The sequence below is a fragment of the Hibiscus syriacus genome, unplaced genomic scaffold (genome assembly GCF_006381635.1).
Source record: "Hibiscus syriacus cultivar Baekdansim isolate YM2019G1 unplaced genomic scaffold, ASM638163v2 tig00111806_pilon, whole genome shotgun sequence".
NCBI lineage: Eukaryota > Viridiplantae > Streptophyta > Magnoliopsida > Malvales > Malvaceae > Hibiscus > Hibiscus syriacus.
Window position 1 is genome coordinate 164,359 of NW_024063184.1, and position 26,644 is coordinate 191,002.

Here is a 26,644-nt window from a genome sequence, read left to right on the forward strand (position 1 = left end):
AGTCTACTGCTAAGAGGATGTACAAATCTCTGAAAGATGTGGGAAACAATCCCATGAAGTCTATTCCCCATACGTCGAAGAGTTCAATTTCCAAGATATTTTGCCATGGCATCTCATGCCTTTTTGATATGTTTCCTGTTTGTTGGCATCTATCACATGACTTATAAAATTCATGTGTATCCTTGAATAAGTTTGGCCAATAAAATCCAGATTGGAGGACCTTTGCTGCTGTTCTCATTCCATCGAAATACCCTCCATATAGTGACGAGTGGCATTGGTGTAGAATATCTTTCTACTCTTCTTCTGGAATGCATATTCAAATTATTTGGTCTCCGCATTGCTTGAATATATACGGTTCATCCCATTAGTATTGTCTCACATCATGTCGAAACTTCTTTCTGCCCTGGCTAGATAAATCAGGAGGAACAATACCACTAACAAGAAAGTTAACAATGCCAGCATACTACGGCGCAGCCGTGACAAATAATATTTTCTCAGAAGGGAAATCCTCTTTAATTTCTGTTGTGTCAAGACAATCAGGTTTTTCATCTAGCCTAGACAAATGGTCTGCCACTTGATTCTCTATACCTTTTTATATCCTTAATCTCTAAATTGAACTCTTGTAGTAATAATATCCATCGAATTAGTCTAGGCTTCACATTTATTTATTAATCATATATTTAATGGCTAAGTGATCTGTATGTACAATTACCTTAGTGCATATTAGGTATTGCCTAAACTTATCGAATGCAAATACTACTGTTAAAAGTTCATTTTTAGTGGTGGTATAATTTACTTGTGCTTTATTAAGAGTACGACTCGCATAGTATATGACATGAAAGATTTTACTTTTTCGTTACCCCCGCACTGCTCCAACTGCATAGTCACTGGCATCGCACATGAGTTCAAATGGTTCATTCCAGTCTAGTAGGATCACGACTGTTGCTACCGAAAGCTTTTTCTTTAAATATGTGAAGGCATTCAAACAATCATTACTAAATTCTAATGGTTGATTTTGTTGAAGCAAAAGACATATGGGTTTAGGGATTTGAGAAAAATCTTTTATGAACCGCCTATAGAAGCCTGCATGTCCACGGAAACTGCGTACACCTCGCATATTAGTTGGTGGGGGTAGGTTTGCAATTATGTCCACCTTGGCTTTATCGACTTCAATTCCTCGATATAAAATTTTGTGACCCAACAATATTCCTTCTGTCACCATAAAATGGAATTTCTCCCAATTCAATACTAGGTTGGCTTCTTTACATCGTTTTAGTACCTTAGACAAATTGCCTAGGCATCTTATCGCTTGTAAATGTTTACGCTAAGGCAAGCAAATCTGATCAAGTATACACAATTGATTCAAGTAATATAGGGTAAATGAGTATCGTCTCCACAGGAATTGGTCGAGAAATATATTTTCACCACAACTAGAACTAATGTCACAAACTAAGTCCTACTAAGCTGTCTACTTAAGAACTAATATTAATAAAACAAGGAGGTGATTTAATGAGTTCAGGAAAGTTCGGTCGAGGAAAAATAAATATATAGAATAATAAAACAAAACAAAATAAGTGCTACTTTAAATATAATGCAAACAAAATCATATATTCAGACATATCACAAAGCACTAATGCTAAACTTTTGCTTCGACAACAATTATTTCTAAGTTCAGAATGAATTATTATGACTTACTAAGATGCCCGACGGGATTACTAGGTATTCTTAGACGGTTGCTATGGCAATAATACTCAGTGTTAACTACAACCCTTGGTTTGTCAAACTGTTGTTGTAGCAATCTCTCAACGTAAACTATAGGCGTTGTCTATCCTACACTAGTGTCTATCCTTTTTAGTCAATTGAAATTCATTCCTTATCTCTAAGGTAACAAGTTAGAACTTCACCATCTTGGATTCATTCCATTGCTCACGTGGATCTATCTTAATTCTCTCGAATCAAAGAATCACTATCTAGACAAAAGGATATTTTTTGATGCTCTTACAAAGACGAGACTTGTTTTACCAATACCCCAGGCGATCTCTCGATGCTCTTACAGCGTAAGGTAAAATATTTAAACGATGAGCAAAACAATCATACGCAAAACATAATTCATCATTCATAAACTAAAAAATATTGTTCAGGCAAAACAAAGTTTAACACGAAGTAAGACATTCATGGTGCTATCAAAGATCATCCAAAATTCAACGTTTAGTACAACCCCAAATAGATAAAGGGTTAAAAATAAAGGAAGAATGACTCCCAAAACCGGGGGCTCTGTCACGATGATTCTGATCAGCACTACGTCTGCCTTGGTGATTACCCTCTCTCAAGGCCTGATCACCACTCTGCTAACATCTGGTTATGGTGGACACCAAGGAAGGTCGGTGGATAGACGGTGAAGAAGCATTGCAGTTGCATGCTCACGCCTTGGGTAAAGTTCTTATCTCTTCTTCCTTGCCTTCTCTCTTTGGCAGCTATGGCTGGTTTTTAATAAGGAAAAATCTCATAGGGCTTTGCATGCTTTTTGGAGTTTCCTTAAATAACCGTTGTCAAATAAATGTACAGACTTAAAAAGGAAAGGCGGTTGTCAGAATAACTAAGGCTTGCTTGCACGTGAAGTAGGTCATCCAGCTGGCTTGTGACATAGTCGATTTCGTCACACCTGCTTCAGACTTCCTTAGATAAACCTTGCCTCGTCGAGATAAATCTACTCTTCACGTTCTCATCTGTTCCGTTGGCCTTTGCAAATTTACGTTGTCACGACTGAAATGTTCTTCCACTGTAAGTTTCCTGCACAAACACAATCCTAACAACCCTTTCTCCTCAGCAACATCAGTCAAGCCAAATAAATCTTTCCTAAGCAAAATTTATCCACCACAAGCTAATATAACCTATATGCAACTAAATGTAACTAAAATGCTATGCATACTTTGTTTAGACGAGCAATAGCTTAAGTGAAATGACTAGAAATTAAGTTTTTTTACGGAGTTAGCACACCCCCAAACTTAAGCTATTGCTTGTCCTCAAACAATGTACAATAGCTATAAGAAAATCAAAATTGTCATGGAAAAGAAGAGTTAAGAAAATCATATGGTTTGAGATTTCAGCCCTCAGCAAAAATTGTTTGGCCTCAACATGTTCGACAGTCATATAAGTCAAGTCTCTTCCCTAGTCAAAATTCTTTACTATAGTGTGTGCGTGATTATAACCAATCTTTGCATAAAGGTAATTAGAAAACTTAAGTAAGCACTTCTGGTTTGTCAAGGCAACAAATTATTTGTCAGGCTTAGTTTATGCTCCTAGTTATTTATAAACTATTTTTTACGCAGGGGAGTAAGCTCATCACAACTACCATTCCACATTCTAGGTGAAAGGGAGCATACCTTCCACCCCTAAGCTAGTCAGGCAGAATCATCCTGTGACTACTTTCATTCACTCAAATGCTGCGGCTACTCTTAATTTCTTATGGAGTTTTTATGTTTATGCCTTTGCACAGAGGAGTGTCCCTTCTTATTTTTCAAGTTTTCAAATACTAGAGAGTTTTTACTTCTCCCTTAAAATATTTTTGAAGTCTCGACAAGTAGAAAGTTCTTTTCCAAAAATTTCACAGACTACCTGAAACAAAAACAACCTACAATTGTGTTTATGAACTTCAAAGAATCAGGCCTAAGGTTGGTTCTATTCTTTAGATAGTCTTAACAATAATTCTGGCATAGGCAATCAAATTATGCATTCATCATTGGGCATCCATAATTCATTCCTAACAATAATCTTAACCTGCTTATGTCATGACAATCAAAATTTTCAACCCATTATCATCAACTGCTTTCTAACAAAGTATGATAGAATATGGTACAATACCTCCCACAAACTTGAGGGATGCATTATCCTCAATGCATGAAATTAAAACTATATGAATCTATATGCAGATGCAAAAAAGAAAAACTAAAACTAAAATAAAAACTCACTGTGGTGGGGTTGCTTGGCTGGATGCCCTTTTTCAACATCGTTTGGGAGGAGAGTGACTCTCGGATCCTGAGTCTGCTGCTGTTGGTGAGGGAGATGGCTGAAGTATACGTCATGCCGTTCTCTTGTAGCACTTCTTGCTGGACGAGGCGCGTGCTAGAGTTGACTGCTCGACAGTTGGAGTTGGTTGCGCTGGAACTTGTGTTGGACTAAGGTCTACTGCTAGGACTGGTGTATCTTGACTGACAGGGGACTAGATAGGGCCGTGCTCGGGTTGCTTCGATGCTGGTGTGAAATCTTCGTCGGTGAAGAAGTGGGGTTGTGTATCATTACTGCTCTCAGTGGTTAAAAAAGATGAGGAGCTGAGGAACTCTTCTGTGTCGCCTTGGCCTTCCTCTGGTACGGGTGGGACTTGGGTGGCTACAGGTGGCACATCTTTGGGCACTTGTGGGGGAACTTCTGGAGGGACATGTGATGTCGAGGGATGGAATGTGCTGCCGCCCGCATTGTATTTGAGAATGACACTGGGGAAGGTTAGCAGTCTGGAGTTAGTGTTCGGGAGTAACTCCTTGAAAAAGGCGTTGAGTTACATGTCCCTAGCCTTGACAAACTCGAAGTAAATTTCCATGTGGTCCTCCAAGCATCCGATCTTTTCACGTATTTCTCGAGTCTACGTGACCACAACAACCATTCTAGCCGCGACAACCAATTTTTCTCCCCGCTCCAAACCTTCACGCGGAACGTCGTCATTGAAACTCATCACCTCGGGTACCTTCTTATTGATGATGCCCTCCTTGGATTTAATGAAATGCTCAAAGTTCTCCTCGAGAACTTTCTTCTTCTTGCACAATGCGATTATCAAGTTTGGAAACAGTAGGTTACCCCGGTTTCTCTTAGCGCATTCATAGATCTGCTCAAAGATGAGTTCTCCAACGTCGATCTTTCTCCCGTATATGATCAAGTGCAAGAGCATCAGTCTCTTCACGAGGACAGTGGTGTTGTGGGACGTTGGCATCAACTTGCCTTTGAGAAAGTGATTCCACAACTTCACATGCGGCTTTAGTGCTTGGTGATCTACTCGTTTCCTCGTTGGGGCATTTCCTTCAAACTTGGCCCATCCAAAGCATAAATCTTGTAGTACTCTGTCGTACATTTCTTGATCGGCCTCAGCTACAAATTTCTTGTGCTGCTCCTCCACTTTTCCCAACTTAAAGTATCGGTTGAGTGCAGAGGGGGAAAATCGAATGAGCTTTCCTCAAACATAAACTGTGTGGATAGATGGGTCCTCGAGATGGGCGCAGAATTCCTGTACCATCGTCGGTGCTACGGCATTGGTATATTGAGCAAACGTTTTCCAGTTGTGTTTGTTTATCACGTCCATCACTTCCGGTCCAAACGGTTCCTCATCCGCGGCTGGGAAAACGAATCCATATTCCAGATATACTTGGCGTTTCTAAAAAATTTTGAAGCGTGCTTATGCTTCGGCTGTTTGGAAACATTTAAAACTTTGTGTTAGGGATGGGGCTTTCCTTGTTCTGACCATTGTTATTGGTAGAAATCAGTGGTGGTGATGGGAAAAAAATTTCTTGCTTAGTGAAGAGAGAGTGAGGCACGATAAAGAAGAAGAAGTTGGGCAGTTTGTTACTTTGGAAAGTAATGGGTGGTTTTGGGGCAGTTTTTTCCTTTCTTGGAGGGAAAAGATTTTTGCATTAATGAGAAATATATGATTGACATAAAGTGGGGGAAAATATATCTTTCCCTCTTTATTCTACCACCAAAACTATGCATCATAGGGTTTGTTTTCTTCTCATGCATGCTCTAACTCCCCTTGCAGCCACGTGTTCATTGCTTGCCTACAATAAATAAAAATAGTAAAATAAAACGGATAATGAAAGAAGAAAATAACTTAATTTATTTATGTACATAATTCAAATTTTCGTTGCCTAGGCAAAGAGATTTGTTCAAGAAAGTAAAGCAAACTCTTGGGCATCATGTGCCAACGATGCCAGTTTGTCGCGCATGACTGGGGCTCCTTTATACTCCTTGAGTCTATGCCCGTTCACCTTAAAGATGGAACGGTCATTTTGGTTATGGATTTCAATTGCTCCATTGTCATGGACTTGGTGTATGATGAATGGTCATGACCATCGTGATTTCAACTTGCCTGGGAATAACTTAAGATGTGAATTGCAGAGCAGTACTTGTTGTCCATAATAGAATTACCTTAGCAAAATTTTTCTATCATGCCATCGTTTTGTTTTCTCCTTGTATAGGAGGACATTCTCATATGCGTGTTCTCTGAATTCATCCATCTCGTTCAGTTCCAAGAGTCTTCTTTCCCCAGCAAGCTGAGCATCCATGTTTAGTTTTTTGATGGCCCAGTAGGCTTTATGTTCTAATTCAACAGGCAACTAAAATTCTTTTCCATAGACCAGTTTGAATGGTGACATTCCCAATGGTGTCTTGAATGCTATGTGATAAGCCCATAGTGCTTCATCTAGCTTCGGTGACCAGTCCTTTCGATTTGGGTTGACCCCTTTTTCAAGGATCTATTTAATTTCCTGGTTAGACACTTCGACTTGTCTATTCGTTTGAGGGTGATACGCTATAGCAATCATATTTCGTACTCCATATCACTTCAGTTCCTTAGAAATCAATTTATTATCAAAATGAGTGCCTTAATCACTGATGATAACTCGTGCTGTTCCAAATCGGGTGACTATATTTTTGTGTAGAAACTTTAGAACCATTTTGGAATCATTTTTAGGTGTTGCGATGGCCCCAACCCACTTTGATACATAGTCTACTGCCAAGAGGATGTATAAATCTTCGAAAGATGTGGGAAAGAGTCCCATGAAGTCTATTCCCCATACGTCGAAGAGTTCAATTTCCAGGATATTTGCTATGGCAACTCATGCCTTTTTGATATGTTTCCTGTTCGTTGGTATCTATCACATGACTTATAAAATTCATGCGCATCCTTGAATAAGGTTGGCCAATAAAATCCAGATTGGAGCACCTTTGCTGCTGTTCTCATTTCACCAAAATGCCCTCCATATGATGACGAGTGGCATTGGTGTAGAATATCTTTATGCTCTTCTTCTGGAATTCATCTTTGAATTATTTGGTCTCCGCATTGCTTGAATAGAAACTGTTCATCGCAGTAGTAATGTCGTACATAATGTCGAAACTTCTTTCTGCCATGGCTAGATAAATCTGGAGGAATAATACCACTAACAAGAAAGTTAACAATGTCAGCATACCATGGTGCAACCGTGACAAATAATATTTTCTCATCAGGGAAATCCTCTTTAATTTCTGTTGTGTCAAAATAATCATGTTTATTATCTAGCCTAGACAAATGGTCTTCCACTTGATTCTCTATACCTTTTCTCTTATTGATCTATAAATCGAACTCATGTAGTAATAATATCCATCGAATTATTATAGGTTTCACATCTTTTTTATTAATCATATATTTAATGGCCGAGTGATCTATATGCACAATTACCTTAGTGCCTATTAGGTATTGGCTAAACTTATCGAATGCAAATACTATTGCTAAAAGTTCCTTTTCAGTGGTAGTATAGTTTATTTGTGCATCATTAAGAGTACGACTCGCATAGTATATGACATGAAAGATTTTACTTTTTCGTTACCCTAGTAGCGCTCTGATTGCGTAGTCACTGCATTGCACATGAGCTCAAATGGTTCATTTCAGTCTGGTGGGATCACTACTGGTGCTACCAAAAGCTTTTTCTTAAAATCTATGAAGGCATTCAAACAATCATTAGTAAATTCAAATGGATGATTTTGTTGAAGTAAAAGACATAAGGGTTTAGAGATTTGAGAATTTTTTTTTATGAACCGCCTGTAGAAGCCTACATGTTCAAGGAAACTGCGTACACCTCACACATTGGTGGGTGGGGGTAGGTTTGCAATTATGTCCACCTTGGCTTTATTGACTTCAATGCCTCGACATGAAATTTTGTGACCCAACACTATTCTTTCGGTCACCATAAAATGGCATTTCTCCTAATTCAGCTCTAGGTTGGCTTTTCACATCATTTCAGTACCTTAGATAAATTGCCTAGGCATCAGTCAAAATCATCACCCGAGGCGGAGAAATCATCCATAAATATTTCCATGCATATTTCTACCATATATGAAAATATTGCCATCATGCATCTTTGGGATGTAGCTGGAGCGTTACACAATCCAAACGACATTCTTCTAAATGCATAGGTTCCATACAACCATGTAAAAGTTGTTTTCTCTTGATCATAAGGTACTATGGCTATTTGGTTATACCCTGAATATCCATCGAGAAAGTAGTAAAATGCTTTTCGCTCTAGTCTATCAAGTGTTTGGTCGATAAAAGGGAGGGGAAAATGGTCATTCTTTGTGGCTTTGTTGAGCTTCCTATAATCCATGAATATGTGCCAGCCTGTGACTGTTCTAGTGGTGAGGAGTTCGTTATGTTCACTTTTAATTACGGTCAAACCACCTTTCTTTGGCACACATTGTACTGGGCCTACCTATGAACTATCGGATATATGATATATTACTCCCGCGTCCAACCATTTTATGATTTCCTTCATAACTACCTTCTTCATGATTGGATTAAGCCTTCTTTGAGGTTCCACCGAAGTGCTATGGCTATCTTCAAGGTTAATTTTGTGCATGCATATAGTCGGTCTGATTCCTTTCAAGTCTGTCATTGTCCATCCGAGAACTTTTCTGTGTTGTGACAAAACATACAACAAACTATTCTCCTGTTCGGAGGTTAGGTTGGTAGAAATTATCACTGATAGAGTTTCATCAACTCCTAGATAATCATATTTCAAATGTGATGACAAATGTTTAAGGTCCAGTTTCGGTGCATGTTGCAAGGATGACACTTGAGACTTTACTTCATCATATTCTAAGGGTTCGAATTTCATACCTGATATATTATGAAGAAGTCTTGATTGATCCTTTGTCTCTCTTCCGTATCGTGCATTGGTGTCAATTAAAGGGCATTCCCTGTTCAGATTTTTGTTGTCAGGGCCATGAATTTCTGATTCCTCTTCTGAGTTTAATTCGCTTGGGCCAAATGTATCTTGTTCGTGCATCTCGGTTGTAGGGTCATGATGCAAAGCGTTGTATTCATCGAGTCGTAGAGATTCACCTTGTCCTAGGATTGTCTTATCCTCTACTTCTCTAATGCATTGGAACTATTCTGAATCATCCACATATTTCATGGAATTGAATACATTGATGGTGACACTTTGCTCTCCTACTCACATTGTGAACTCTCCCTTTTCACAATCTATTAGGATTCTCCTAGTGTCTAAAAATGGTCGTCCCAGGATGATCGGGGCATTTTCATCGGCTTCACAATCCAGGATAAGGAAATCAACTCGAAAGATGAATTTATCCACCTTTACGATGACGTCCTCTATTCTGCCCTCTAGCCACACATATGACCGATCGGCTGGCTGTATGATGACTGAGGTTGGGAAGGCATGATACCCGTCTAGTTTCATAAATATGGACTTTGGTATCAAGTTCACACTTGATCCCAAATCAACAAGAGCTCATCCTATGAAGTTACTACCAATTGAGCATGGTATTATAAAGCTGTCAGGGTCTTTTTGCTTTGGTGAGAGTTTGCTCACGCTTAACAGATTTCTGTTGCCCTGGCAACACACTCTTCCTTCCATTTCTTCGTAACAATATCTTTAAGAAACTTGGCATAGGAAGGTATTTGCTTGATGGCTTCGAGTAAAGGCACATTAATACACAACTGATCTAGAACATCAATAAATATCTTGAACTGGATGTCATAATCATACTTCTTCAACCATTGAGGAAATGGTGGTGGAGGTCTCACATTGTCTGCTGTTATTGTTGAAAAATTTCTGTCCTCAGTCATGAATTTCTCATTGTTTAAGTGATGCATTTATGCACCTTTAGTTCTTTTCTTCTCTTTAGGTGTTTTCTCTCGTTCAACAATTTTAGTTCAAACCTATGGTTGTGTTATGTCATAGAGAAAACAGTTGGAGTTTTCTCCCCCAAACTTGCTATCTCGGTTGATCTATTTTCCGCTCCTTATTGTAAGCACATTACATTGTTCCTTCCAATGTTGTTTAGTGATCTTCATATCACTAGGGAGGTTTCCTTGTTGGCGAGAGTGTAATGCCGTAGCAATTTGTCCCACGTGATTTTCCAATGCCCTTAGGGATGAACTTTGGCTTTGCAAAAGTATTTCTTGGCTTTGTAACAATTTTCCTTGATTTTTAATTGTTGCAGAATGTTCGTGCATCAAGGTCTTTGTGGAGGCTATGAAATCGTTCGTCGAAGCCATAAATTCCTGCAATGATAACTCCAATAAATTAGTATTGGAATTAGTGTTGGAGGAAGAAGCTGTACTTTTATTGTTTTGCTAAGGCTGCTGATGATGCTGATTCTGAAAATATTGATGGTCAGAATTATTTTGATGTGGCCAGTAATTTACTGCTTGAGTGTTGTTGTTTCCTTGATGACTCTATGAGAAATTTGGGTGATGTCCCCAATCAGGATTGTACGTGTTTGAATAGGGGTTATTGTTGCTCCGATTATAGTTGCCCACGAAATTGGCTGACTCATGGTTTTCCAGGCATTAACTGTCATGATGGTTGCCGTGACAAAATAAGTAAGCATTATTGGTCACCTTGATTTCTCTTACCTTATTAGGACGTTATAAATTTTTCAACATGTTGGTTATGGCAGAAAGTTGAGCGGCTACCGAATCCTTACCCTCTAATTCATATGCTCAAGATATTTTTCTACCGATTCCCAATCTTGTATTTGCAAATTGGTAATAATTATTTGTTATCCTGTCAAGGATTTCAAAAGCTTTCTCGGGTGATTTGTCCAGTAAGGTGCCATTTGCTGACGAATCTAGCATCATTCGAGTTGGTGCATTGACTCCGTTGCAAAACATTACCACTTACGAAGTAGGCTTTTTTACCTATCCCAACATCCGTACATTGATTCGTCATCTTCTTGGCGAAAACTAGCAATGTCATTGCGAAGCTGTGTATTCATATTGGGCGGATTGTATCGCAGTAAGAAACTCTTGCATAAATCTGCCCATGACTCCATTAAGCCGGAAGGAACTCCGATGAGCAAGGCTCTTACTCTATCACGTAGGGAATAAGGGAAAAGTTTCAGTTTGAGCACATCTTCATGTACTCCTTGTTACCGAAACGAGTCATATACTTCAAGGAAAGAACGAAAATGTTGCCTAGCATCCTCATTGGGTGAACCACTAAATTGTCCAATAGGGTTTTGCATGTTGAACATCACCAATTTGAGTTCGAAATGAGTGGCTTGTATTTCAGGTGCCACTATGCCTGGATTGAGATAATCAAGAATCGGGTTCAAATGATCTCGTATTGCTCTTGGTCTTACAACTTGAAGATTGACAGCTGCATCAGGTCCTAAATCTCCCATGTTGTGTTGCATTTGGATTTGATTTGATTGTTCTCAGGTTCTTTGAGCTCGCAACCTTTGTCTGAGTGATTGCTCAACTTTAGGGTCAAATGGTTCTAAAGGCTTACCAGAAGATCTCAAGGTCATGCAATAGTTAAAACCTACAAAAGAAAATAGTAAAGTTTGTTAGACTAAATAAATATAATGTGACAAAGAGAACTTGTTATGGCTAAAAATATTTCTTCAGTTGCCAATCCCCAGCAACGGCGCCAAAAACTTGATCGCTTGTAAATGTCTACGCTAAGGCAAGCAAATCTGTGCAAGTATACACAATCGATTCAAGTAATATAGGGTAAGTGAGTATCGTCTCCACATGGATTGGTGGAGAAATATATTTTCACCACAACTAGAACCAATGTCACAAACTAAGTCCTACTAAGCTGTCAACTTAAGAACTAATATTAATAAAACAAGAAGGTGATTTAATGAGTTCAAGAAAGTTCGGTCGAGGCAAAATAAATATGCAGAATAATAAAACAAAACAAAATAAGCGCTACTTTAAATATAATGCAAATAACCTCACATATTCAGACGTATCACAGAGCACAGATGCTAAAATTTTGCTTTGACAACAATTATTTCTAAGTTCATAATGAATTATTATGACTTACTAAGCTGCCCGATTAGATTACTAGGTATTCTTAGATGGTTGCTATGGCAATACTACTCAGTGTTAACTACAACCCTTGGTTTGTCAAACTGTTGTTGTAGTAATACCTCTTAGCATAAACTATAGGCGTTTTCTATCCTACACTAGCGTCTATCCCATTTAGTCAATTGAAACTCATTCATTTTCTCTAAGGTAACAAGTTAGAACTTCACCATCCTGGATTTATTCCATTTCTCACGTGGATCTATCTTAATTCTATCGAATCTAAGAATCACTATCTAGACAAAAGGCTATCTCTCTATGCTCTATCACGACTGAAATGTTCTTCCCCCGTAAGTTTCCTGCACAACACAATCCAAACAACCCTTTCTCCTCAGCAGCATCAGTCAAGCCAAATAAATCTTGCCTAAGCAAAATTTATCCACCACAAGTTAATATAACCTATGAAACTAAATGCAACTAAAATGCTATACATACTTTGTTTAGACGTGCAATAACTTAAGTGAAAAGACTAGAAATTAAGTCTTTTTACAGAGTTATCAGCATCAATCAAAATCATCACCCGAGACAGAGAAATCATCCATAAATATTTCCATGCATTCTTCTACCATATGTGAAAATATTGCCATCATGCATATTTGGAATGTAGCTAGAGCGTTACATAATCCATATGGCATTCTTCTAAATGCATAGGTGCCATACGACCATCTGAAAGTTGTTTTCTCTTGATCCTCCGATGCTATGGCTATTTGGTTATACCCTCAATATCCATCGAGGAAGCAGTAAAATGTTTTCTTCGCTAGTCTATCAAGCATTTGGTCGATAAAAGGGAGGGGAAAATGGTCATTCTTTGTGGCTTTGTTGAGCTTCCTATAATCCATGCATATACACCAGCCCGTGACTGTTCTCGTGGAGAGGAGTTCATCATGTTCACTTTTAATTACGGTCACACCACCTTTCTTTGGCAAACATTGTATCGGGCTTACCCATGAACTATCGGATATATGATATATTACTTCTGCGTCTAACCATTTTATGATTTCCTTCATGAGTACCTTCTTCATGATTGGATTGAGTCTTCTTTGAGGTTCCACTGAAGTGCTATGGCTATCTTCAAGGTTAATTTTGTGCATGCATATAGTTGGTCTGATTCCCTTCAAGTCTGCCATTGTCCATCCGAGAGTTTTTCTATATTGGGACAAAACATTCAACAAACTATTCTCCTGTTCAGAGGTTAGGTTGGTAGAAATTATCACCGGTAGAGTTTCATCAACTCCTAGATAATCATATTTTAAATGTGATGGCAAATGTTTAAGTTCTAGTTTCGGTGCATGTTGCAAGAATGACTCTTGAAAACTTTACTTCATCATATTCTAAGGGTTTGAATTTTATACCTGATCTATTTTGAAGAAGTCTCGATTGATCCTTTGTCTCTCTTCCGTACTGTTCATTGGTGTCAATTGCTGGACATTCATTGTTTAGATTTTTGTTGTCAGGGCCTTGAATTTCTGATTCCTCTTCTGAGTTTAATTTGCTTGGGCCAAATGTATCTTGTTCGTGCATCTCGGTTGTAGGGTCATGATGCAAAACGCTGTATTCATCGAGTCGTAGAGATTTACCTTGTCCTAGGATTGTCTTCTCCTCAACTTCTCTAATGCATTGGCACTCTTCTGAATCGTCCACATATTTCATGGAATTGAATACATTGATGGTGACACTTTGCTCTCCTACTCGCATTGTGAACTCTCCCTTTTCACAATCTATTAGAATTCTCCATGTGGCTAAAAATGGTCATTCCAGGATGATCAGGGTATATTCATCGGCTTCACAATCCAAGATATGGAAATCAACTGCAAAGACGAATTTATCCACCTTTACGATGACGTCCTCTATTCTATCCTCTGGCGCACATATGACTGATCGGCTAGCTGTAAGATGACTGAGGTTGGGCAGGCGTGATACCCATCTAGTTTCATAAATATGAACTTTGGTATCAAGTTCATACTTGATCCCAAATCAACTAGAGCTCGTCCTATGAAGTTACTACCAATTGAGCATGGTATTATAAAGCTGCCAGGGTCTTTTTACTTTGGTGGGAGTTTGCTCACTGCTGAACAGATTTATGTGTTGTCGTGGCAACACATTCTACCTTCAGTTTCTTCGTAACAATGTCTTTAGGAAACTTGGCATAAGAAGGCATTTGCTCGATGGCTTCAAGTAAAGGCACATTAATACACAACTGATCCAGAACATCAACAAATTTCTTGAACTAGATGTCATCATCATGCTTCTTCAACCGTTGAGGGGAATGGTGGTGGAGGTCTCATATTGTCTGTTATTGTTGTTGAAAATTTTTTGGCCTCAATCATGAATTTCTCAGTGTTTGAGCGATGCATTTCCGCACCTTCAGTTCTTTTCTTCTCTTTAGGTGTTTCCTCTCGTTCAACAATTTCAGTTCGAACCTCTGGTTGTGTTATGTCATGGAAAAAACTATTGGAGTTTTCTCCCCCAAACTTGTCATCATGGTTGATATGTTTTCTGCTCCTTAGTGTAAGCACATTGAATTGTTCCTTCCCATGATATTTAGTGATCTCTGTATCACTAGGGAGGTTTCCTTGTGGGAGAGATTGTAATACCGTAGCAATTTATCCCACTTGCTTTTTCAATGCCCTTAGGGATGAACTGTGGCTTTGCAAAACTGTTGCTTGGCTTTGTAATAAATTTCCTTAATTTTTAATTGTTGCAGAATGTTCGTGCATCAAGGTCTTTGTGGAGGCCATGAAATCTTTCATCGAAGCCATAAATTCCTGAAATGATAACTCCAAGGAATTAGTATTGGAATTAGTGTTGGAGGAAGAAGTTGTACCTTTATTATTTTGTCATGGCTGCTGATGATGCTGATTCTAAAAATGTTGATGGTCAGAATTATTTTGGTGTGGCCTGTAATTTGCTGCTTGATTGTTGTTGTTTCCTTGATTACTCTAAGAGAAATTTGGGTGCTGTCTCCAACCAGGATTGTACGTGTTTGAATAGGGGTTATTGTTGCTCCGATTGTAGTTGCCCACGAAATTGGTTGACTCATGGTTTTCCCGACATTCACTCTCATGATGGTTGTCGTGACAAAATAAGCATGCGTTATTGGTCCCTTTGACTTTTCTTACCTCATTAGGACGTTGTAAGTTTTTCAACATGTTGGTTATGGCAGAAAGTTGAGTGGCAACCGAATCTTTGCCCTCTAATTCATATGCTCCAGATATTTTTCTGTCGGTTCCCAATCTTGTATTTAATCATTATTTACTATCCTATCGAGGATGTCAAAAGCTTCCTCGGGTGATTTGTCCAGTAAGGTGCCATTTGCTGAGGCATCTAGCATCATTCGAGTTAGTGCATTGACTCCGTTGTAAAAAATTACCACTTGCGTCCAATCGTGAAAGCCATGGTTAACACACTTGCGAAGTAGGCTTTTGTACCTATCCCAACATTCGTAAATTGATTAGTCATCTCCTTGACGAGAACTAGCAATGTCATTGCGAAGCTGTGTATTCATATTGGGTGGATTGTATTGCAGTAAGAAACTCTTGCATAAATCTGCCCAAGACTCCATTGAGCCGGAAGGAACTCCGCTGAGCCAGGCTCTTACTCTATCGCGTAGGGAATAAGGGAAAAGTTTCAGTTTGAGCACATCTTCATGTACTCCTTGTTACCGAAACGAGTCGTATACTTCAAGGAAAGCACTAACATGTTGCCTAGCATCCTCATTGGGTGAACCACTAAATTATCCAATAGGGTTTTGCATGTTGAACATCACCAATTTGAGTTTGAAATGAGTGGCTTGTATTTCAGGTACCACTATGCCTGGATTGAGATCAACAAGAATTGGGTTCAAATGATCTCGTATTGCTCTTGGTCTTATAACTTGAAGATTGACAGCTGCATCAGGTCCTAAATCTCCCATGTTGTGTTACATTTTGAGTTGATTTGATTGTTCTTAGGTTCTTTGAGATCGCAACCTTTTTTTGAGTGATTGCTCAACTTCAGGGTCAAATGGTTCCAAAGGCTTACCAGAAGATCTCAAGGTCATGCAATAATTAAAGCCTACAAAAGAAAATAGTAAACTACGTTAGACTAAATAAATACAATGTGACAAAGAGAACTTGTTATGGCTAAAAATATTTCGTCAGTTGCCAATCCCTAGCAACGACGCCAAAAACATGATCGCTTGTAAACGTCTATGCTAAGGCAAGCAAATCTGTGCAAGTATACACAATCGATTCAAGTAATATAGGGTAAGTGAGTATCGTCTCGACATGGATTGGTGGAAAAATATATTTTCACCACAACTAGGACTATTGTCGCAAACTAAGTCCTACTAAGCTGTCAACTTAAGAACTAATATTAATAAAACAAGGAGGTGATTTAATGAGTTCAGGAAAGTTTGGTCGAGGCAAAATAAATATGCAGAATAAAACAAAACAAAACAAAACAAAGTTATACTTTAAATATAATGCGAACAACCTCACATATTCAAACATATCACAGAGCACTGATGCTAAACTTTTGCTTCGACAACAATTATTTCTAAGTTCAAAATGAATTATTATGACTTACTAAGCTGCCCGACAAGATTACTTGGTATTCTTAGACGGTTGCTATGACAATACTACTCAGTGTTAACTACAACCCTTGGTTTGTCAAACTGTTGTTGTAGTAATACCTCTGAGCGTAAACTATAGGCGTTGTTTATCCTACACTAGCGTCAATCCCTTTTAGTCGATTGAAACTCACTCCTTATTTCTAAGGTAACAAGTTAAAACTTCACCATCCTGGATTCATTCCATTGCTCACGTGGATCTATCTTAATTCTCTCGAATCTAAGAATCACTATCTAGACAAAAGGCTATCTCTGTATGCTCTTACAATGCCAAGACATGTTTTACCAAAACCCCAGGCAATATCTCGATACTCTTACAGCGTAAGGTAAAATATTTAAACAATGAACAAAACAGTCATACGCAAAACATAATTCATCATTCATAAACTAAAAAATATTGTTCAGGTAAAAAACAAAGTTTAACACCAAGTAAGACATTCATGGTGCTATCAAAGATCATCCAAAATTCAACGTTTAGTACAACCCCAAATAGATAAGAAGTTAAAAACAAAGGAAGAACGACTCCCAAAACTGGGGGCTCTATCACGACGATTGTGATCAGCACTACGTCTGCCTTGATCACCACTCTGCTAATGTCTTGTTATGGAGGACACCAAGGAAGGTCGGTGGGTAGACGGTGAATAAACACTATAGTTTCTTGCTCATGCCTTGGGTAAAGTTCTTCTCTCTTCTTCCTTTCATTCTTTCTTTAGCGGCTACGATTGGTTATTTATAAGGAAAAATCTCCTAGGGCTTTGCATGCTTTTTGGAGTTTCCTTAAATAACCGTTGTCAAATAAATGTACATACTTAAAAAGGAAAGGAGGTTGTCAAAATAACTAAGGCTTTCTTGCATGTGAAGTAGGTCATCGAGCTGGTTTGTGACATAGGCAGTTTCGTCACACCTGCTTCAGACTTCCTTAGATAAACCTTACCTCAGCGAGATAAATCTGCTCCTCACGTTCTCATCTGTTCTGTTGGCCTTTGCAAATTTACGTTGTCACGACTGAAATGTTCTTCCCTTGTAAGTTTCTTGCACAAACATAATCCAAACAACCTTTTCTTCTCAGCAACATCAGTCAAGCCAAATAAATCTTGCCTAAGTAAAATTTATCAATCACAAGCTAATATAACCTATATGCAACTAAGTGCAACTAAAATGCTATGCATACTTTGTTTAGAGGAGCAATAACTTATGTGAAAAGACTAGAAATTAAGTTTTTTTACGGAGTTATCAGCTATCCATATGGCTCCAGCAGGGTAGGCTTACTAAATTCTCTATATGAGGATATGGTTCTATTAAAGGTTCTCGAGCTATCTTTATAACCTGCTAAGGTTGCCCCAATTCTGGCCCATTATAGACTTGCGAATTGGGTTCAACTAAGGGGATCACACCACTAAAAGCGTACATCAGATCTGATATCCGAATATGCAACTTAAGGTGCTTTCCAGAGATACTTTATCAGACCCACACAAGGAAGCCCAATGCTCCTCTTGAGGTGTGACGTTTGTCTCTACTTAGGTAAATCGGGTTAGATCGGGTTTAGAGCTATGATATGAAACAATGCTAAATATTCACATAAGTGTAAGCATTAACCAGAGAGAAATCTATTTTTTTCTTTTTAAATAACATAATGAACCATAAATTAAATAAGATCGAACTCGTAATTTTAAAATAATAAATATAGGGTAACCAACTCGTGGCTCGACTATCAATTTGTTTAAAAAACAAAAGTCCCCAGCATAGTCGCCAAGCTGTCGACACCATTTTTCGTCTGGGCGGGGAAAGACTGATACCGACTCAGGGTTTTCTCTTTGAAAAGATTTATTGAAATGTAAGGAGTCACCACCAATCAGTTAAGGTGCGATTAGAACACCATAAAACTGGGTGATTTTAATAAAACATTTTATTTTTTATCATAATACTGAGTTTTGGAGTCCGCAAAAATCCAGAAATCAGGTTCGGGAGTCAGTTACGCGTGGGGAAAGATTAGCAGCCCCACAAGCTCCCAAAATTGGTACCTAGTTGATTACCCAATATTTAAAATCGAAAATTTTGAGTTCGATATTTATTTAATTTAAAAATCATTAAGGATGCAAAGTTGAAAAAGGATATTGATTTATTAAGACTGATGGCATTCACTCCCGAGCATAAACACGGGAGATCAACTATTGTGTCTAATAATCAAACATTGCCTCGTTTTAGAAAACATGACGTGGTTTTGAAAAGGATGTCGACTTATTTAGGGAATCACCAGTAGTCACCCCCTGAGCATGATCGCGAGAGATATACTATTAATTCCTTAAATAAGTGAATAGTGCCTTAAAGTTAAAATAAAATGCAATCAACAAAATTTTGTTCAATTCTAATTAATCTAAAGTAAATTAAGGCTTGTCTAACTTAAGGTGTCAAATTATGTGAATTAAGAAACCTAGGGCTCAAATATAAAAATGTAGGCTCTAATATTAATCCTATTTGATTTTAAATAATTTTTTAATCGAATAACCGAGATGGTCCCTCGAGCGTTTACGCGAGGGATGACTTGAATTATCCCCTAAATTAAAAGACTAGTTTGAAATCTAAGCTAAAATGGAGGCTTTATTTAACTTATTTAATTATGTCGATATTAAAAGTCTAATTGAAGTTCGAGGACTAAAAGGGTCAAGGTATAAAGTATCGAGTTCTAAAAGATTTAAAAGTCTAAGCACCTAAATAGGAATTTTTTAAAGTTAGGGGTAATTAAAGCCTAATTATTATCTAAATTATTACACTAAAATTTTTAGAAAATATTAATTATTAATTAATTTTAGAATCGAACAATCGATTTGAGTAATTGGGCGTATAATACGAAAACTCGACTCGAATTGCTCCCTAATTAAACTAAAGTGTCATCCTAATTTCTAAGTTTGATTCGAATACTAAAATAATTTAGAGATAAATCTAAGGGAAAAAGCAGCTATGAAAAATATTAAGACAATTAACAAGCATAATTAAAATAATAAAATAACAATAATTAAAAAAATAAAAAACTATAAAAACATAATAGAATAAAAAAATAAATACAAGTTCAAGTACCTAATTGCATAAGTTTTAAATTACTAAACTAAAATTAAACATGCAAAGAGGCTAAATTAAAATAACTCAAAACTTAAAGCTTAATTCGAAGTAAAATAAAAGCAAATAGACTAGTGACTAAAATACAAAACACGCGTAACCTATATGGACCTAAGGGGAATTTTTTCATTTTTATTTAAGCTTAAACAATAACATGTTAAACAAAAAGGTAAAATTATAGAATCAAACCTCCTATATTTTAAAAAACTAAAAGTCACTACACATGACTAAAATATAAAACATGACAAACTAAGAGGGTCCTAAATGAAATTAACCCTAGAAAAATAAAAAGCATGATAAAAATGGACAAATCACAAACAGTCCCTAGAGGACTAAAATGTAAAAATGTGCTAAAATAACAAGGACTAAATAATGAATAAACCAAAAATTTGAAGCATGCATAACAGAAAGGGAAAATATCAATTTTGGTCTCTAGAGGGACCAAAATGCAAAAACATGACAAAGTTTTAGGGATTTATGATGCAATTTACCCCTAAATTCTTCCTATATATAAGCCAAAATTTGTAATTTTTTGTCATTTGTAACCGAAATAGAAAAAAAGAAAAATATTCCTTTAGGCTATCCCCTTCCCCGGCTGGCAATAGGCCGACCACCGCTAGCAAGCTCCGATCGCTGTTCGGCCATCGTACCGGTCGCCGTACACGGCGATCGGAAACATCAAAATAATCCCAAAATTAGCCCGGATCTAGATTTAGCCACCTCGAAACCTATTTTAGGACATAGAGCCTCTGAAACGACCTGAAACCTCCAGAAAATAGCCTTAAACTGTTCGGTTACCCTAGTTTTCGACGACCCTTTTTTCAAACCAGGTAACTTCCCAATCTACTCCTATTTTTATATTATTTTCTTTTATTAGCGGGTATTTAGGCTAGTTTCGAAAGTAATAAAAATATATATATTAATATTGGTTGTTTTCTTTTTATTAGAACAAGCATGCATGGTTTTTTTAAAAAAATATCATAAAATATTTAAGGAGATGGGGCACAATACGGGGTTTAATCGAACTAAAAAAACAACAAAAAATATCTAACTATGAACAGATCTAAAGAAAAAAAATAACTAGGCATTCGAATAATGAAAAAAAAACATAAGTAGTAGATAACCTTTGAAGTCTGTTATTGCTTAAAAAATAGAGTTTACAATTTATATTTTGGGGGGAATTTTTCGAATGGGAATGCTACCCTTCTTACAATGTTTTTGCCTGTGTTAAATACCCATTTATAGAAAAATTAAAATGATGATAATTTTGTTTACTTGCTTGTGTCTTCTACTGTAGGTGGAAATGGTGGCGTGCACTGGTGGCCTCGACAGTGACTGGGGTAGAGTCAGGTGGATTCTGATTGGGGAAGGAAGATGGCATCTGGTTGGGGGTATTGAGCGGTCACCAGGATCAAACCCAAATCGGGTTTTAAGAGATATTAATTGGGCTTCGTTTGGGTTTGGGGTTTCGTTTGGTTTGGGCTTTGGGTAGGTAATTGGGTTTTTTGAGTTGTAAATTAATAATAATAATAAAAATAATATTACTATTAATAAAATAAAAATAAAAATAATATATATATAATTTGAAAAATGGTGATTACAATAGCCCTTGTAGTTTATTCATGTTTGTATTTCGAACCTAAATAGGTTTTTTTATTTATTCTTCTAATTTATCCATGCAATTTTAATTTATTTTAATTAGCCCCACGCTTTATTTATTTTTTATATTTTATAATTTTAGCACCCAATATTAAGCATGCTCATTTTGTCACTTTAGACTTTATTTTATTTTAATTTTGACATGATGGTTTGATTGTTTATGTTTTAGTTTCTTTTTTATTTTATTTTAATTTTTGCATGTTGCTTGCATGTTAGTTCATTTCAGTCCTTAATTAATTTTGCATGTTACCCTCATAAGCATCACTTGACTTGAATCGAAATAAATTGACTAAGTGTAATATTCGTTCATTTTAATATTGTCTTAATGTATAAGAAAGTTACTTTCGATAATTTTGAAACGAAAGTATATCCCATTTAGTGACACGAACTAAATCAAATTCATCTTAAAATTGGAAGATTTGGGAAAAAGATCATGTTCTTTTAATTAAATTCACCGAGAAAAGACTGTTAAATTGAATCTAAGGTCTCATCTCGAGATATTTAAATAATTGAACACCCTTATTCTCATTAAATATTGGTAAAATAAATACTTTATTTTACTTACTTGATATGCCTTTAATTTGCTTTATTTTTTTCATGTGTTTTCCATTAGGTTTTTTTTTGAAATAATAACACTCGAATCAATATTGAGAATATTAATATCTTTCTATTTCGGTTGGAGTAATGAATGATTGTTTTAAGGCATGAAATGTCATTTATTATCTACTGGAAATAATTAGATATTATCGGTTTCTCTCTTAAAAATTATTTTAGTGTTGTTATTTTGAATTAATAATGAATTTTAGAATGGAATTTTTGATATTTCTTTATTTCGATTGGAGTAAGAATCGATTGCTTTAATGTATGAGAGATCGATTCTTTTCGATAAGAAATAATTAAATATTATCATGTTTCGTCCAAAAATTCAAAGAATGTTAATTTAGGGCGTTGTGGGGGGTGCTAATCCTTCCCCACACGTAACCGACTCCCGAACTCGAATTTTAGTAACACATATCGCAAGTTTGTTGTTTTAATTAAAAATTAATATTTTATTAAAATGGGAAATACGTTTTGGGTGCCCAATCACTTCCTAATCAAAGATTGGTGGTAACTCCTCGAACCACGTTTTTATCATTAACTAGTCATCAAAAATTATTTCGAAACAAGAACCCCCTTTTCCCTTATCGAGACATTTCTCTGTCCGACGACGAAGATTGCAAATAGTACATCTCAAGGGATGTAACTAGTCTCGAAAAAGTGAGTGTTTATCCTCATTGAATCAGATGAAACACTATGTTGTAGAGTCGCCACTAATCTTTTAATTTGGTGAGATTGGTCACCAAAATGTTATATTATTCTAATAAAATTCCTAAGAATAATATTAAAATAATACAACTCGGGTCTGCTTACCAGAAAAATGAGTTCGGGAGTCGGTTACGTATGAGGAAGGATTATCACCCCCATATCGCCCAAAATTGGTACCAATATTTATTAATTAGTGTCTTTGCAATAAATTATAATTTTTTAAATTTAAATTTACAAATAACTTAAAATAAACAATTACTAAATAATATTTAGTATAAATATTACTAGTCCTATCATAATATTTATTATTAAAACTATATAGATTAAATTATAAATATATAATAATAATCCTGAAGTATAAATACTGATAATAATTAATCATATAATAATTAATGATTAAAACATAAAATATTAAAATTAATTAACCTAACTCGAAATAATACTAAAATAATATACTAACGATATAATTTAACCTAAATTATTAATACGAGATATAAATATAAATAATTAATATTTAAGGACTAAATATATAATTTTACCTAAAATATATGTATTAATATAATAAGAACTAAAATAAAAATAATTAAAATGCTAAACCAAAATTGAAATGCGCAAAACCTGGTTTCAGTGACTAAAATAGAAGAATACAAAGCTTGAAGGTCCTTGCGTGTAGTTTACCCATGCTAAAATTACAAAGATACCCTCCCTCAAAACGTTATCGTACGAGGGGGGGTATTTAAACCCAAAACCGGCCCTCTAAGGGCCAAGCTTCTTTATTTTCTCTTCTTTCTTCTCTTACTAGACGAGAGAACGGTGGTCGATCGCCGCTGACACCACCCACGATGGTCGGAAAACACCAACTTACCCAAAATTAAAGATTCAAAACCCCTAAAGCCAAATCTGACCTCCGTTTCTTCTAAAAAGCCCTAGAAATTCATAGATCTACGAAAAAACCTTTTATATTTCGATCTATCGGCTGTGCGTGGAGGCGCGTGGGTGCTCCGATAACCTTGGGTAAGCCTTCTTTTTTTTTCTTTCTTTACTTTCGATGTCTCTCTTTTCTTTCGCTTTATGGTTGTTGCTCTCTCTGTTTCTGATTGTTACTGTTGCTTTTGGATACTTGTTGCTCTTGGTGTTTTTTTTCTTGTAGGGTCGAGGTTTATATAGCCCTCAGAGATCATCTATAATGATGATGAAATACGGTGAGTCACCGGACCTACGATGGTGAACCACCATAGAGTGATGCACTGTGCGGCTCTTGTGTGACCCCTGGAATATTCGGGAGATATCTGGAGAGGCGGTGGAGGTGTGGCATCATCTGGTTGGACCAGTAGAGGCAGTGGCCGGAATAGGTCTTAGGGTGGTAATGATACCTTAGGGTTTTGCTGGTTCGTTTCTGGCCCTTGGATATGCCTCTGATCGAACGAATATGGAAGAACGACGGTGCTGAAGAAGAGATGAAACCCTAGCGTGCTTGGGCTTCCTCGTGGGCCTGCTAGAATTGGACCTGAACTGGTTCCCGGGCTTGAATCAAATATGTTGGGTTTGAGTCTGGATCGGGCCTCTCGAGTCGGATCTTCTCCAGTTTGGTTGTATTCCCGGGTCTGGATCAATCTGGGTCTGGATTAATCTGGGCCTGGATCTGCTTGGGTGTATTGGGCCTTTACACTTGTAATTGGGTCGTCGGGTTGCATGATTTGTAATATTGGGCTCCAAATTGGGCTTTGTAATATTATTTAATAATATATAATAATAACATATATAACAATAGTATAATATATAATTATATATAATAATATTAATAATAATAATAATAAGTAAGATCGAACGAAAATGACTGTCGACAGTTGCTCCACTTTGCTTATTTTTGTGTTTAACAAGAATAGAGCAAAGATAAAAAGACAAGATATTTTCGTCTTACTGATGTATTATTATTAGGAAAAACAATAAAAACATCTTACCCTGAGGTTTTACAGATGACCTGGAGGTTTTACTATTCACCCGAAGGATTTAATTTTCTAGAACATTAAACGAGAAGCTTTGAAAATCGCTATCTCATTTTCATGCGAAAACATCATACCTTGAGGTTTTACAGATGACCCGGAGGATTTACGAATTACCCAGAGGATTTACGAATTACTCGAAGGATTTATTTTTCTAGAACATTAAATGAGAAACTTTGAAAATCGCTATCTCATTTTCATGCGAAAACATCCTACCCCGAGGTTGTACATATGACCCAGAGGATTTACAAATTCGTGGGAAATAATTTACTAGGTAAGAAACTTCTTACTTTGCAAAAATTTCATTTTTAACAAAGATTAAATGAGAAACGTTGAAAATTGCTTTCTCATTTTTTGAAACAACTTGTTGGTTGGGCATGCCCCAAAAATAATGTTTTCTCTGTAGATTGCGTCCATCTATTATTCAGATGTTTTGCCTTTCTAGACATGATTCCTTCATTTTAATTCTACCTTATACTCGTAAGGTATTTTATCCCTTCATCTTCATGTAAAAAAATGTATTTATGTAAATGCAATGAAATGTACCAATGAAATGCATGATATTTTATGCAAATAATGTTCTTATGAAGGTATGAATATTCATTTGACTCCAAAGTTAGATCTTTTTCCACTTGATCATTCCTTTCCGAGGTTCACTTCAGTCATTAGTGTAGCAACTCATGCTATCAGGCTTGCATTTCTGAATAACTATCTGCTCACTTGCATCTTTTATGTCTTCTTTTACCTCCATTTGCATTAAAGTCTTAGAAGAACTGTTTCATTTATGAAACTCTTGCCACGCTCGGAATTATGATCTTGTTGCCCCATTTTTTCCTTGATAAAACCAGCTTTCTTTACCTGAACTTGTGTAGAAATCCGATAAAGCTTTCATATTTAAAAAGAATCTATCATCTTTTTTAGAATGTAGATATAAATGTGCTAAACTCAGTAGAGAATAATCAGGATATTAGCCACGTCTGTTCTGATTTGACTCTTAAAACACTTCACAAGAATGATTTATCCTAATTCCTTTCATGTCTCCACATCTAATCAAATCTCGAACAAGGTTATTCAAACCATATCATGTTGAGATATCTAACAACAACCCATCGTTCAATCTTAGTTGCCTCCACTAGTTTCTTGTTGTTAAAGTTCCAACACTTTTTTATAGAAAGAAATCTTCATTATTTCTTATTCCTGTCCTTGGAATTGAAGACAAACTTTATCTTAAGTCAACCACATGATTGTAACATTGGTTCAACACCATAATTATTGGTTCATAAAACATTTGACAACACATTCATCATTTCATGTAGCTTATGCCTAAATTTCTCAACCAGGGAACTCTTTGTATGATGTTCAAAGCTTTTGTATAGTACCATAAGTGAGATGCTTTAACTTGTTAGCATCATATGAAGGAACATTTGACAACACATTCATATTTTTCTGTGACTCATGTGGGGATAATGTAATTGTATGTAGACAAAACACTAATGTATAACTAATTCTACTATCATGGTTTCACCATTTTCATTCTTCATACCTTTCTATTTCATTGGGAATATTTTCTCAAATTCATGATTTTCACTGATAAGAGCTTACAGTTTGCCCCAATATTTGCCTTCAAAATGCCCCACATGGATTTCTGATTGAGATTGGCTTTACATGCCCCAATATTATTTCATACTGATATAAATCTTCAAAATGTACCTATATTCCAAATTGTAAGGCTTACTTTAATTTCCATTTAATTTGGATCTCACGCTTCTCACGAGGTCCAATTTTGATAATGCCTATTGCGGGTACTTGTGGCTTGAT